This window comes from Stenella coeruleoalba, assembly GCF_951394435.1.
Source record: "Stenella coeruleoalba genome assembly, chromosome: 14".
Lineage (NCBI taxonomy): Eukaryota > Metazoa > Chordata > Mammalia > Artiodactyla > Delphinidae > Stenella > Stenella coeruleoalba.
The window spans coordinates 85,306,229-85,322,968 of NC_137160.1; the positions used below are offsets into that span (position 1 = coordinate 85,306,229).

The 16,740-nt window shown below is 41.9% G+C and overlaps 1 long non-coding RNA gene across 3 annotated transcripts in view; it reads left to right on the forward strand.

Annotated features, from left to right (window-relative positions):
* Positions 1-16,740, forward strand: part of LOC307197166 — a 160,144-nt gene that overhangs the window by 62,452 nt on the left and 80,952 nt on the right. The gene's annotated exons all lie outside the window — the stretch shown is intronic.

Genomic DNA, 16,740 nt, shown 5'->3' on the forward strand with positions numbered 1-16,740 from the left:
CTTGGATAAGCGACAGGACCCACTTTCCACTGAATAGCCCTGTTTTTCTTTCGTGAAATTCAAGTTTCTTTTATCGATGACAAGTGGTACTGACATTTTCCATTGATGCAAAGGGAGACTTTATTTAAGAATACGTTTATTTAAGTGCAAATAAAGAAAGAAGGCAACTGAGAGGAAAATACGACGTGAGTGATAGTAGCTACACAGTGATGGCAGAGCTGTGAACGGTACGTGGATGCCTGGGGTGAGGGAAGTGTTGCTGTGGGTGTACAGAGCCAATGAAGCTGGCTGAGCGTAGGTGTGGCTGCTTCTCTGGGGTGGTGTCTGCTTAGAAAATCCAGCCTCTTCCCAAAACTGCTTCCCCGGATGCCACCTCAAGGGTGGCCTGGCCCTAATCTAGGCGGTGGTTCAGCAGCTTTCTTTCCAGGCTTCCTGCTCTGATGAAGAAGCCCATGCAGGGGGCACTGCTGCTCTTAGCACCGGCATCCTCCCACGGGGTTCATCCCAGCCGGAGGTGAGCCATCCGGGCCTGGGGTGGGGGGTCGGGGGTCACAGAAGATAAACATTCACCTGCTCAGGTACAGTGGTAGACGCTGGGTGGGGGTGAGAGGTCTTCTCTTGGAAAGGAACACACTGCTTAACAGGAATTCGGAGGGTGTGAGGACACCAGGCTGGGGACTGAGGGAGGCTGTGCCCTATTCACTCTGAGGGTGTTTTTCTCTTCCACCAGCACTTCTGTTAGGTCTGCACTCCTGTCTACCTTGATGTGTGACCTTGGGTGAAATACTCCCTGTCTCTGGGCCTCAATTTCCTTTTCTGGGAAAAGAGAGATTGAATCAGATGGTTTGTTTCTTTCATTTATTGTTGTTTTTGTTCTCCCAGTTTTTCTAATCCCACACATACGCAATGTATCCCACCCGTGTGTATCCTTCTGTAATTTTCTTCATGTCTATAGAAATGTATTCAGAGAGATTAGTTCAAGATGGCAGAGAAGAAGGACATGCTCTCACTCCCTCTTGTGAGAGCACTGGAATCACAACTAACTGCTGAACAATCATCAACAGGAAGACACTGGAACTCACCAAAAAAGATAGCCCACATCCAAAGACAAAGGAAAAGCCACAATGAGACAGTAGGAGGGGCGCAATCACAATAAAATCAAATCCCATAACTGCTGGGTGGGTGACTCACAAACTGGAGAGGACTTATACCATAGAAGTCCACCCACTGGAGTGAAGGTTGTGAGTGCTACGTCAGGCTTCCCAACCTGGGGGTCCGGCAACGGGAGGAGGAATTCCTAGAGAATCAGACTTTGAAGGCTAGTGGGATTTGACTGCAGGACTTTGACAGGACTGGGGGAAACAGAGACTCCACTCTTGGAGGGCACACACAAACTACTGTGGGCATCGGGACCCAGGGGAGGAGCAGTGACCCCACAGGGGACTGAACCAGACCTACCTGCTAGTGTTGGAGGGTCTCCTGCTGAGGCGGGGGATGGCTGTGGCTCACTGTGAGGACAAGGTCACTGGCAGCAGAAGTTCTGGGAAGTACTCCTTGGCATGAGCCCTCCCAGAGTCCACCATTAGCCCCACCAGAGGGCCCAGGTAGGCTCCAGTGTTGGGTTGCCTCAGGCCAAACAACCAACAGGGAGGGAACTCAGCCCCACCCATCAGCAGACAAGTGGATTAAAGTTTTACTGAGCTCTGCCCACCAGAGCAACAGTCAGCTCTACCCACCACCAGTCCCTTCCATCAGGAAGCTTGCACAAGCCTCTTAGATAGCCTCATCCACCAGAGGGAAGATAGCAGAAGCAAGAAGAACTACAATCCTGCAGCCTGTGGAACAAAAACCACATTCACAGAAAGATAGACAAGATAAAAAGGCAGAGGACTTTGTACCAGATGATGGAACAAGATAAAACAACTGAATGAAGTGGAGATAGGCAACCTTCCAGAAAAAGAATTGAGAATAATGATAGTGAAGATGATCCAGGGCCTCGGAAAAAGAATGGAGGCAAAGATCGAGAAGATGCAAGAAATGTTTAACAAAGACCTAGAAGAATTAAAGAACAAACAAACAGAGATGAACAATACAATAACTGAAATGAAAACTACACTAGAAGGAATCAATAGCAGAATAACTGAGGCAGAAGAATGGAAAGGGACCTGGAAGACAAAATGGTGGAATTCACTGCCATGTAACAGAATAAAGAAAAAAGAATGAAAAGAAATAAAGACAGCCTAAGAGACCTCTGGGACAACATTAAATGCACCAACATTCACATTATAGGGGTCCCAGAAGGAAAAGAGAGAGAGAAAGGACACGAGAAAATATTTGAAGAGATAATAGTCGAAAACTTCCCTAACATGGGAAAGGAAATAGCCACCCAAGTCCAGGAAGCACAGAGTCCCAGTCAGGATAAACCCAAGGAGAAACATGCTGAGATGCATAGTAATCAAATTGACAAAAATTAAAGACAAAGAAAAATTATTAAAAGCAACAAGGGAAAAACAACAAATAGCATACAAGGGAACTCCCATAAGGTTAACAGCTGATTTCTCAGCAGAAACTCTACGAGCCAGAAGGGAGTGGCACGATATATTTAAAGTGGTGAAAGGGAAGAACCTACAATCAAGATTATTCTACCCGGCAAGGATCTCATTCAGATTCAACTGAGAAATCAAAAGCTTTACAGACAAAGCAAAAATAAGAGAATTCAGCACCACCAAACCAGCTCTACAACAAATGCTAAAGGAACTTCTCTAAGTGGGCAACACAAGAGAAGAAAAGAACCTACAAAAACAAACCCATAACAATTAAGAAAATGGTCATAGGAACATACATATTGATAATTACCTTATACATGAATGGATTAAATGCTCCAACCAAAAGACACAGGCTCACTGAATGGATACAAAAACAAGACCCATCTATATGCTGTCTACAAGAAACCCACTTCAGATCTAGGGACACATACAGACTGAAAGTGAGGAGATGGAAAAAGATATTCCATGCAAATGGGAATCAAAAGAAAGCTGCTATAGCAATAGTCGTATCAGATAAAATAGACTTTAAAATAAAGAATGTCACAAGAGACAAGGAAGGACACCACATAATGGTCAAGGGATCAATCCAAGAAGAAAATATAACAATTATAAACATATATGCACCCAACATAGGAGCACCTCAATACATAAGGCAAATGCTAACAGCTATAAAAGAGGAAATTGACAGTAACACAATAATAGTGGGGGACTTTAACACCTCACTTACACCAATGGACAGATCATCCAGACAGAAAATGAATAAAGAAACACAAACTTCAAATGACACAATAGACCAGATAGATTTAATTGATATTTACAGGAATTTCCATCCAAAAGCAGCAGAATACACTTTCTTCTCAAGTGCACATGGAACATTCTCCAGGATAGATCACATTTTGGGTCACAAATCAAGCCTAAGTAAATTTAAGAAAATTGAAATCATATCAGGCATCATTTCTGACCAAAACGCTATGAGATTAGAAATCAATTACAGGGAAAAAAACCATAAAAAGCACACACTCATGGAGGCTAAACAATACATTGCTAAATAACCGAGAAATCACTGAAGAAATCAAAGAGGAAGTCAAAAAATACCTAGAGACAAATGACAATGAAAACACGACGATCCAAAACCTATGGGATGCAGGAAAAGCAGTTCTAAGGGAAGTTTATAGCAATACAAGTCTACCTAAGAAACAAGAAAAATCTCAAATAAACAATCTAACCTTATACCTAAAGGAACTAGAGAAAGAAGAACAAACAAAACCCAAAGTTAGTAGAAGGAAAGAAATCATAAAGATCAGAGCAGAAATAAGTGAAACTGAAACAAAGAAAACAATAGCAAAGATCAATAAAACTAAAAGCTGGTTCTTTGAGAAGATAAACAAAATTTATAAACCTTAAGCCAGACTCGTCAAGAAAGAGAGGGAGAGGACTCAAATCAATAAAATTAGAAATGAAAAAGGAGAAGTTACAACGGACACCGCAGAAATACAAAGCATCATAAGAAACTACTACAAGCAACTCTATACCAATAAAAATGGAAGAAATGGACAAATTCTTAGAAAGATATAACCTTCCAAGGCTATACCTTCCAAGGTTATAACCTTGAAGAAATGGACAAATTCTTAGAAAGGTATAATTTTCCAAGACTGAACCAGGAAGAAAGAGAAAATATGAACAGACCAATTACAAGCAATGAAATTGAAACTGTGATTAAAAATCTTCCAACAGAGACTTCCCTGGTGGCACAGTGGTTGAGAGTCTGCCTGCTGAGGCAGGGGACATGGGTTCATGCCCCGGTCCAGGAAGATCCCACATGCCGCGGAGCGGCTGGGCCTGTGAGCCATGGCTGCTGAGCCTGCACGTCTGGAGCCTGTGCTCCACAACGGGAGAGGCCACAACAGTGTGAGGCCCACGTACCTCAAAAAAAAGAAAAAACAAATCTTCTAACAAACAAAATCCAGGACCAGATGGCTTCACAGGTGAATTCTATCAGACATTTAGAGAAGAGCTGACACCCATCTTTCTCAAACTCTTCCAAAAAATTGCAGAGGAAGGAACACTCCCAAACGCATTCTAGGAGGCCACCATCACCCTGACACTGAAACCAGACAAAGATACTACAAAAAAAGACCAATATCAGACCAATATCACTGATGAATATAGATGCAAAAATTCCCAACAAAATACTAGCAAACAGAATCCAACAACACATTAAAAGAATCATATACCATGATCAAGTAGGGTTTATCTGAGGGATGCAAGGGTTCTTCAATATAAGCAAATTAATCAATGTGATACACCATATTAACAAATTGAAGAATAAAAACCATATGGTCATCTCAATAGATACAGAAAAGCTTTTGACAATATTCAACACCTATTTATGATAAAAAAAATCTTGAGAAAGTGGGCATAGAGGGAATCTACATCAACATAATAAAGGCCATATACAACAAACCCACAGCAATCATCATTCTCAATGGTGAAAAACTGAAGGCATTTCCTTTAAGATCAGGAATAAGACAAGGATGTCCACTCTCACCACTGTTATTCAACATAGTTTTGGAAGTCCTAGCCACAGCAATCAGAGAAGAAAAAGAAATAAAAGGAATCCAAATTGGAAAAGAAGAAGTAAAACTGTCACTGTTTGCAGATGACATGATACTATACATAGAGAATCCTAAAGATTCTACCAGAAAACTACTAGAGCTAATCAATGAATTTGGCAAAGTTGCAGGATACAAAATTAATGCACAGAAATCTCTTGCATTTCTATACACTAACAACGAAAGATCAGAAGGAGAAGTTAAGGAAACAATCCCATTCACCATTGCAGCAAAAAGAATAAAATACCTAGGAGTTAACCTACCTAAGGAGGTAAAAGACCTGTACTCAGAAAACTATAAGACACTGATGAAAGAAATCAAAGATGACACAAACAGGTGGAGAGATATACCATGTTCTTGGATTGGAAGAATCAATATTGTGAAAATGACTATACTACCCGAATCTACAGATTCAATGCAAACCTTATCAAATTACCAATGGCATTTTTTACAGAACTAGAACAAAAAATCTTAAAATTTGTATGGAGACCCAAAAGACTCCAAATAACTAAAGTAATCTCGAGGGAAAAAAAAAGAGCTGGAGGAATCAGACTCCCTGACTTCAGACTATACTACAAAGCTACAGTAATCAAGACAATATAGTACTGGCACAGAAACAGAAACATAGATCAATGGAACAAGATAGAAAGCCCAGAGATAAACCCACGCACCTATGGTCAACTAATCTATGCCAAAGGAGGCAAGGATATACAATGGAGAAAAGACTGTCCCTTCAATAAGTGGTGCTGGGAAAACTGGACAGCTACAGGTAAAAGAATGAAATTAGAACACTCCTCAACACCATGCACAAAAATAAACTCAAAATGGATTAAAGACCTAAATGTAAGACTGGACACTATCAAACTCTTAGAGGAAAACACAGAAAGAACACTCTTTGACATAACTCACAGCAAGATCTTTTTTGATCCACCTCCTAGAGCAATGGAAATAAAAACAAAAATAAACAAATGGGCCCTAATGAAACTTGAAAGCTTTTGTGCGGCAAAGGAAACTATAAACAAGATGAAAATACAACCCTCAGAATGGGAGAAAATAATTGCAAATGTATCAACAGACAAAGGATTAATCTCCAAAATATATAAACAGCTCATGCAGCTCAATATTAAAAAAACAAACGACCCAACCCAAAAATGGGCAGAAGACCTAAATAGACATTTCTCCAAAGAAGACATACAGATGGCCAAGAAGCACATGAAAAGCTGCTCAACATCCCTCATTATTAGAGAAATGCAAATCAAAACTACAATGAGGTATCACCTCACACCAGTTAAACTGGGCATCATCAGAAAATCTACAAACAACAAATGCTGGAGACAGTGTGGAGAAAAGGGAACCCTCTTGCACTGTTGGTAGGAATGTAAATTGATACAGCCACTATGGAGAACAGTATGGAGGTTCCTTAAAAAACTAAAAATAAGAGGGCTTCCCTGGTGGCGCAGTGGTTGAGAGTCCGCCTGCCGATGCAGGGGACATGGGTTCGTGCCCTGGTCCAGGAAGATCCCACATGCCGTGGAGCGGCTGGGCCCGTGAGCCATGGCCGCTGAGCCTGCGCGTCCGGAGCCTGTGCTCCGCAAATGGGAGAGGCCACAACAGTGAGAGGCCCGCATGCTGCAAAAAAAAACCTAAAACTAGGCTTACCATATGACCCAGCAATCCCAATACTGGGCATATACCCAGAGAAAACCATAATTCAAAAAGACACATGCACCCCAAAGTTCATTGCAGCACTGTTGCATTAGCCAGGACCTAAATGCCCATTGACAGACGAATGGATAAAGAAGATGTGGTACATATATACAATGGAATATTACTCAGCCATAAAAAGGAACGAAATTGAGTCATTTGTAGAGACGTGGATGGATCTAGAGACTGTCATGCCGAGTGAGGCAAGTCAGAAAGAGAAAAACAAATATTGTATATTAACTCATGTATGTGCAACCTAGAAAAATGGTACAGATGAACTGGTTTGCAGGGCAGAAATAGAGACACAGATGTAGAGAATGAACATATGGACACCAAGGTGGGAAAGTGGCAGGGGGGTGGTGGTGGGATGAACTGGGAGATTGGAATTGACATATATACATGAATATGTATTAAATAGATAACTAATAGGAACCTGCAGTATAAAAAAATAAATAAAGTTCAAAAAAAAGAGAAATATATGCAGCCATCTGCATATATATATGTATACACACACACACATACACATTTACAGGGTTTCATTGTTTCTGATATTTATTTTTTATTTATTTTTGTACCAGAATGGTGCAGAGAAGAAGCAGCTGGTCCCCTGAGGGGCAGATCAGACTTGGGCTCTGGGGGTGGTGATGGAGTGGGGTACAGAGCAGTGACAGCTCAGGTCCCACAGGTGGCAGTGCGCCATGGCAGCCCAATCGTGGGGAGGGGGCACAGCAGCCTCTGGGGCTCTGTGGGCAGGTCCCAGCACAGCCCCAGCTCCAGCCCCAGAGAGAAGATACAGAGGCAGGGACTCACCTGCTCTGTCATCTGGGCTCAGCGTTGGTGAGGACTGGGGCCTTGGTGTGTCCTCGGTAGCAAAGGCCACAAATGTCCATGGTGCTGAGGCTGGTAGGGTTCCCCTTCCCCCTTTTCCCTGTGGGTGAAATCCCTCCAAGGGGATCCCTCTTGGCATTGAGTGGCACTGGGCTGGGGTTGGGGTGACACAGGTAAAATGCTTCCTTGGCTTTTCTACACAGCCATTCTGGGTTTTGAATTCTTCAGCATTTCTACTGCTTCTTTGTTGTAACTCAGAGCTTTCCCAGAGCTATTTTTTGTTGGTTATGGTTCTCTACCATTTTTATTGTTTTTGTGAGGGAAATGAGCACAGGGACCTCCTGGCCTCCATCCTTCTGAGGTCATCCTTGTCCCCTATATTTTCTTCAAGGAGTTTCAGGTCTTATGTTTAGGTGTTTATTTCATTTTGAATTGATTTTTGTGTATAGTGGAAGATGGGGGTTGCATTTCCTTCTTTTGCATGTGGATATCATTTTCCCAACACCATTTGTTGTAGAGACTATCCTTTCCCTGTTGTGTGTTCTCAGCTCCCCTGTCAAAGATCAGTTGACTGACGCATGGGTTTATTTCTGAGCACTCTATCCTGTTCCATTGTTCCATGTGTCTGTCCTTATGTCAGCATCATGCTGATTTGATTACTATAGTTTTGTAATATATTTTGAAGTCAGGAAGTGTGAATTCTTCAGCTTTGTTCTTCTTTCTAAGGATAGGGTTTTTATTTGTTTGTTTTTTGAAGACAGATTCTGTGTGAATGCATTATACACCCTAATCACTAGGTTTGGTAATTTTGCTTCTATCCTTCAGTCATGCATCCACTGCCTCCCAATGTCTGACACAAGTCTTTAAATTGAAGTATCAGGACTTCCTTGGTGGTCCAGTGGGTAAGACTCCACGCTCCCAAAGCAGGGGATCCCTGGTCGGGGAACTAGATCTCACATGCATGTCACAGCTAAGAAGCCTGCATGCTGTAGTGAAGATCCTGCCTGCCACAACTAAGACCTGGCGCAGCCTAAATAAATAAATAATTAATTAAAAAAATAAATAAATAAATTGAAGTATCAAGTGAGAGCATGGATTTTTTTTGCCCTGTCCAGTAGCAGGATCAACTCGAATAAAGTAACTAAAATTGCTGGCCTGAGGTCCCCCCTTCAAATGGAATTTATGAGTTCGTGTCCATGAGCTACACACCTGACAGAAATTACCAAACTGCTTTTGGTACCTTGCCCCCGTTTAATTACTATTTCTTCTCATTTCCATCTCTAGCAGAGGCTAGCACAGCTGGCACACACCCCAAAACAAAGGTATTTAAAGCCTTCAATTCCTGTTGACCCCTGCATCCCAGCTGGTGGCCCCTTTTAGATAAGAGCATGTGATTATTAGTATCGAAGAGGAAAGAATTACTTCTTGGACAGTGCTAAATTAATGGTCCATTCCTCTTATAAAAGTAGACAGGCATCCTATTCCAGCATAAATTCTTTGAAAGCAATAGTAAAACCTTCCAGATTACTAAGCGTTTGTAAATTGCTGAATGCCATGATTTGCATTTAAGAAAAAGAGACACCTGCATTGGCCAATCCGTCCTTCTGCATTTTAAGACTCCTTTGTGAAATAAGAAAAGCAAGCAACCAAACAAAACAATGGTTTCCTTCTCTTTTGTTAAAGAAGAAAGAGTGGGCATTTACCCACCCCCGTACTATCCAGGACAGTATCCACTGATCACATGTGGCAATTTACATTCGAATCATTAAAAAATTTTGTTTCTCAGTCCTTCTAGCCACGTGTCAGGTGTTCAGTAGCCACAACTCTGCTTTGATAAACAGAGGCTAGAACATTTTCATCATTGCAGAAAGTCCTATTGGGCAGCACCGCTCTAAGACTTAAGAAATGATAGGGTTGGATTTGATGTGATGTGGGAAAATGAAAACAGCTTTGCAGCCAAAGCAATTTCTTTAATATGTATCTGTGTCCTGAAATATTATGTGTAAATGTATGAAAAGCACGTCAGAATTTCTTTGAATTATAATAATTTGGCAAAGCCTGTGATTTATATGTTAAGCTGGCTAACCCGATTAATAGTGCTTTACTTTTCTATCTGAAGGAAAAGGTAGTGAATAATTTATCACACAAAAGATGCTTGTCATCACTGTCATCATAATTTTTATTTTTAGATGAAGCATTAGAATTCTCTCATAGTATCTCTGATCTGTCCAGCTCCCCCTAACTTCACATGTTTCCTTTTGGTGAGTTCAATGAGGAAGAAATAGTTATATAATTTATAGTATAGAATTATATATAATTTATTGAGAGTATAATTTTCAAAGAATCCTGTTCCTTATTATTTTCTTTCTTCTTTTTACAGCTTTATTAAAAAGTGTAAGTGGCCTGGTTATTCTACATCATGTAAACTCCTTATCCTATTCAAATATTCGCCCATCCCCAAAAATCCAATTTTGTGTCTATTTATTGCAGAAGTATGTGCAGTCTTTTAAGATTTGAGCGTGACATTTGACCCACCCATTCTTTTATTACATGTACTTTGACTTTCTCTGTTGGACATAGTTTATCTGTTTTCCATTGAATTTGATAATTGCCTGAGTCCATGTTAGCGGAAAATGTACACACTTCATTTCCCAAAGCCTAACACTTACATTTATTTATCTATCTGTTCGTTTGTTTATTACCTTTTGAACCCCTTCACGCATTTCTCCCACCCCTGACCACCCCATCACTGGCAACCAGCGATCTGTTCTCTGTATCTATGAGCTTGAAGTTTTGGAGGTTTTTTGTTTCTACATATAAGTGAGATCATACAGTATTTGTCTCTCTGTCTGACTTATTTCGCTTATTTCATAACGCCCTCAAGTTCCATCCATGTTGTCGCAAATGGCAAGATTTTATTATTTTTATAGCTGAGTAATATTCCATCGTGTGTGTGTGTGTGTGTGTGTGTGTGTGTGTGTGTGTGTGTACACATCTTCTTTATCCTTTCATCCATCCATGGACACTTAGGTTGTTTTCATATATTGGCTATTATAAATAATGCTGGTATGTACATGAAGGTGCATATATCTTTATGAGTTAGTGTGTTTGTTTCCTTTGGGTATATTTCCAGAAGTGAATTGCTGTATCCTCTGGTAATTCTATGTTAAATTTTCTGAGGAACCTGCATCCTGTTTTCCATAGTGGCTGCACCAATCTACGTTCCTACATTCCAGTGCACGAGGGTTCCCTTGTCTCCACACCCTGGCCAGCACTTGTTATTTGTTACAATCTGATGATAGCCCTTCTGGTATCTCAGTGTGGTTTTTTTTCTTTTTTTTTTTTTTGCGTTACGCGGGCCTCTCACCGTCGTGGCCTCTCCCGTTGCGGAGCGCAGGCTCAGCGGCCATGGCTCACGGGCCCAGCCACTCCGCGGCATGTGGGGTCTTCCCGGACCGGGGCACGAACCTGCGTCCCCTGCATCGGCAGGCGGACTCTCAACCACTGCGCCCCAGGGAAGCGCTCAGTGTGGTTTTGATTTGCATTTCCCTGATGATTAGTGATGTTGAGCACACCTTCATGTACCTGTTGGCCGGCCATCTGTATGTCTTTGCCATTTTCTTATTTAAAAGAAAGAAATTACATTGTTTTGGGGGAATGAGAGGGATCAGAGTTCTCTCTCAAATTTTCCCTAAAGGACGTTGTTTTGTTTTGTCTTCTTTGCTCTGCTTTGCTTTTCTGCAGTAGTTTATTCCGCAAATGGTTTTTCATTATTCATGATCTAAGATGCATCTTAGATGTCGGGTTTTGGGTCACCGTGGCAGGTCCAGGTTTAAAGGAGGAGACAGCAGGGTTTGTCCTTCCTCCAAGTTACTCCCACTTAGTACCTCAATCTCAGACAGTTGAATCTGTGAGAAATGAGAGGTTGCTGTGATATTTTGTGTTTTGTTTGAAGCTCCCTCTCACTTTGAAGCCCTTTACTACGCTCCGACTTACAAAATTAATTTATACCCATTCTTTACCTTGAAGGGGCTCCCAGTACAGCCAAGAGGCAGACAGAGATGGGGCCTGTGTGAGCGACAGAGGTCTCAGCCCAAGACTAGCCGTTGGAACCCCCATGGCACCGACCAATTTACAGCTTCTACTACTTATTTAAATAAAGTCTTTATTTCAAGGATTGATTTTTCACAGTTTTATGCTTTCCCTTTGGAGTGTGTCTCTCTGTAGAGCCAACTAATCAAGTTTAAATTTTAATTAAACAGCTGTCATGTGCTTGTTAGTCCTATGACAACCTGATGTTTTATGAAATTTTAATTCGGCCCAAACTGGGTAAGAAGATTTCTTCCGACAACAAAAGAATGCTATTAATAGGGTACAGTGGAGATGAAGCAGAGTTTGCTCAAGTGCTAAGAGACGCAGGTACAGGGAAGGAATGAAAAGTAAGCACTTGTGTAATTATTGTTAAGGGTTGGAGCCGGGGTGTGTGAAGCCCAGACTGAATTGTTGGAAGCACAGGTCAGAGAAACACAGGTGAACTAGATCCAAGTTTACACTAGAATGTTCTCTGCCTTCCTTTGTCTTTATTTCCTTCTACTTCAAGTCTCTGTCTTTCTCTCTGTCTCTGCCTCTGAGCATCTTTCAGCCTCTCTTTCTCGCTCTGTCAGTCTGTAGCTGTTTGTCTCTGTTTATCTACATATCTAATGGTTTACTTGTTTTCTCCACCCCCTCGCCTTCTTCTGTCCAGGGTCTTGATCTGAGCATCCCAGGCTCCAAAGGGCTGGAGGCCAAGCTGGCCCCGATTAGGAGTGAGTGATGACAGGGACTCGCCCGGGATCGGGAGGGAGCTGCAGCTGGCGACGCTGCTTCCCTCCCCCTGGAACAGACAGCTTGCACATTAGCAGAAAAAACCCTCTCGGGGGATAATGCATTCTCACACCACCGTCACAGTTTTTGCCAACTGGACTGCACATAACATTGTGCCTTTGTGTACTTATTATTTTTTTTAATTAATTCACCTTTTATTTTTTAATTGAAGTATAGTTGATGTACAATATTATATAAGTTTCGGGTGTACAACATAGTGCTGCACAATTTTTAAAGGTTATGCTCCACTTATGGTTATTATAACTATTGGCTGTATTCTGTGTGCTGTATAATATACCCTTGTAGCTCATTTATTTTATACATAGTAGTTTGTACCTCTCATTCCCCTTCCCCTAGATTGCCACTACCCCCTTCCCTCTCCCCACTGGTAACCACTAGTTTGTTCTCTATATCTGTGAGTTCTTTTTTGTTATACTCACTAGTTTGTTTTATTTTTTAGATTCTACATATAAGTGATAACATACAGTATTTGTCTTTCTCTGTCTAACTTATTTCACTAAGCGTAATACCCTCCAAGTCTATCTGTGCTGTTGTACATGGTGAATTAATTCACCTTTTAGACTTTAAAAACACCCTATATTTAGCCACATTCCAAATCTATAATCCATGAAGACATGAGTTTTGTGTGTTATATTTCTTAATACACATTAAAATGTTAAAAGTTTAAAAAAAAGAAACCAAAGACAAATTCATCTATGCATCACCTAAAATAATGTTAAGTATTACCAGCGTTAAAAATCCCATCGTTTGGGGACTTCCCTGGTGACTCAGTGGTTAAGAATCCACCTGCCAATGCAGGGGACACGGGTTCGAGCCCTGGTCTGGGAAGATCCCACATGCTGTGGAGCAGCTAAGCCCGTGTACCACAACTACTGAGCCTGTGCTCTAGAGCCCACAAGCCACAACTACTGAGCCCACGTGCCACGGCTACTGAAGCCTGTGTGCCTAGAGCCCGTGCTCTGCAACAAAAGAAGCCACTGCGATGAGAAGCCCACGCACCGCAACAAAAAGTAGCCCCCCGCTCGCCGCAACTAGAGAAAGCCCGCGTGCAGCAGCTAAGACCCAACACAGCCAAAAGTAAATAAATTACATAAGTTTTTTAAAAAATTCCATAGTTTGGCAAACTCTTATAAAGCACTTTCTGCTTTTTGTTAGTTGGCTAGTTAAAATCTTAATGTTTCCTCTAATTCTATTTGGCTGTGTCTACAAATACGCCAGCATCCCGTCCCTGGCTCCGTCATGCTATTTGCAGGGGTCTGCTTGAACTCCAAACATTTCTGAGTGTTTTGAACACACTGGTTGGAGTTTTCCTTTAGCCCTTAAAAGATCTGGGGAAAACGTTGAGGTTTCAGTGTCACCTGTCCTCCTTTAAGTTGTGAAAAGAGTCTCTTAAGTTCCAATCTGTTAATTCATTTTAGGAAAATCAGAACAATTCTGAGTTCTGTTACCATACATGATCCCCCTGCTCTTAATACAGCACTTGAGTTTAGATTTAGCTCAGGCGTAGCCAAATCAATCTTTGAGATAGAAATAAAAGCCTGATTTCAGCTCCCTTTCTATAGTAGATCTGGGGAGGAGATGTTTTCTTCTTGTTTCAGCCTACTCTTCAGGGTGAAGCATTTGAAGGAGGCTGCACCTTGAACCAGAGACAACTTCGATAGCCAACCTATACAAATGGGCCATTTCAAACAGAAAACTCGATTTCTGCTTTTCTCAAGAAGCTTGGGGTAGGCTTGCATTCCTGCTTGGTGACGTCACCGGGGATGGAATAGCCACTGAGCCTGTTACACAGCACCCAGTTGACCTCGGTCCCCACCAGGCCCTCTAGTCTCTCCCGCATGAAGGCTGGGGGACACACGTCATTTCTCGTCCCACTTGTACTGCTTGTTTTCTAAGAATAGAGTTCACGGAAGAATGGAAACTCAGCGCACACTGGTCTCTATATAAAACGGGCAAATAATGAATAGCCCTCCCTCCGCCACTGTGCCCTAGAATTCTGTTTCATTCCAGGTTATAAAAGTCACACTGGGAAATTGCAATGTGCTCGTTCAGAGAGTGTCCAGGGGGCTGAGGGTCCTTGAAATCAGATTACAGAAGAAACGTGCTCAGCTGAGTGAGGGGAAAGCAAAAGGGCCCAGGGGTGAGTGATGGGGGAGGCGTGGGAGCTTTCTGTAAGCACTGAAAGGGCCATTGTGTAGATGATGGAGGAGAATTATTCTTTCTTTCTGGGTCTCTAAAGTAGAAACTCAAAGGAAACCAACTTTAGCTCGTTATAAAGAAATAGACATTTCAGAAGCAGGGTTTTATGATGGCTAAATTTTTTAGACATTGGTTCGAATGTGACGTCATCACTTTCTAGCTATTTAACCTTTTGGCAAGTTATGTTACCTCCTGAGATCTTAATTTCTTATGTGTAACATGGAGATGTTAAAGGTCTAGTGGTTTGTACCTCATCCAGAGGTTAGTTCTAAATGAGAGTGCTTACGGCCTAAACTACCATTAATCATAACGAACCTTCAAAATTCCTTCAGTTAAACTTAAAATACGAGGACTTGAGCACTTTGAATCTCAAAACCAAAGAACTAATTTTCTTTCCTGTCCTTGCATTTCACTGTTGCTTATTCCTTAGGTCCTTATAGGTCAAAGTCTGGTTTAAAAGGGAGTGTAGGGGGCTTCCCTGGTGGCACAGTGGTTAAGAGTCCGCCTGCCGATGCAGGAGACACGGGTTCGTGCCCCGGTCCGGGAAGATCCCACATGCCGCGGAGCAGCTGGGCCCGTGAGCCATGGCCGCTGAGCCTGCGCGTCCGGAGCCTGTGCTCCGCAACGGGAGATGCCGCAACAGTGAGAGGCCCGCGTACCGCAAAAAAATAAAATAAAATAAAAGGGGGTGTAGGAAGAATCACACATAGGTTTTCTATTTTTCTCACTTTCTGTTATTCTCAGCGTATATAATTGAATTGTCACATGTTACATGTGTGAGTCATACACACACATTTAATGCCATTGGGGGAGAATAAAGTAAGATTGTGTTTGTAAAAGGACCTCACAGTGTTTGACCTTCAGTATGTGGCTATTTGTATGTATATCGTACGTTGTAACATCAGCTTGATTGGAAGCGTCATGGACTCTTGGACTGTGTTACATTAAGTAGTGGACTCTCCATGGCTTAGCAGAGTGCCTGGAACACTGTAGGGATTCGGTGAAAACAGTTGGAAGAAAGAGAAGGAGGAAGGGAGGAAGCATCCAATGATGGAAGGAGTGGCTTGCATGCTGTGTGTTTTCTGGAACAACTCCTGTGAATTCCTTTTCACTGGAGGTAAGCGAAGGAATATGGAAGCTGTCTAGTCCAATGGGTTTTCACTGGGTGCAGACTTAGATCTAAGTAGTTACCTCAGTTTTCTTTGGTTCTCATGGAATGCGTTTATTCCACAAATATTCACTGAACATCTGTATGCAGGGTAATGCTCGTAAAATTTAGAGAGCTACAAAAGTGGAATCCTCTGGCTTCTGCCCTTAGTAGCTTGCAGTGTAGATAATGGATATCAGTAGCTAAATTTTATTATTGGCCAAACACTATTATAAGCACGTTATCAGTATCGACTTATGTATGCCTCAAACAAGACTTTAAGAGAGGTAATTACTATTTACATTCGGGTGGGTGAGTAGGGGTGCAAGCTATTGGGTGTAAGACAGGCTACAAGTATCTATTGTATGACACAGGGAATACGGTCAATATTCTGTCATAACTGTCATTGGAGTGTAACCTTTAAAAATTGTATAAAAAATAAATACATTTAAAACAATTTACAGATGAGGAATCAGAGGGTAAGAGGGTAAATGACTTCCCCAAGGTCACCCAGCTGGTGGGTGGTGGAGACACAGGGTTCCCAGCTATGAACCAGCTCTGAGCCTGACCTCCTAACCCCTGTGCATTGTCGCTTTGTCAACCTTTGAGGCTGTGAACAACATGGCGAGAGGGGTGTCTTAGGAGCTGTAGCAGAGTACTAGTCCTACTGCTTCTCCATCTGAAGGGTTGGCTGGTGGATAATGAGCTTTTCTGAATTTTATACACACTGCTGTTTTCAACCACTTCACCTGAGAAGCATGTTTTCTTCTCATTGCCAAGTTTCTTTGAAGGTCTTCACAGGAAGCGTGAAACATATATT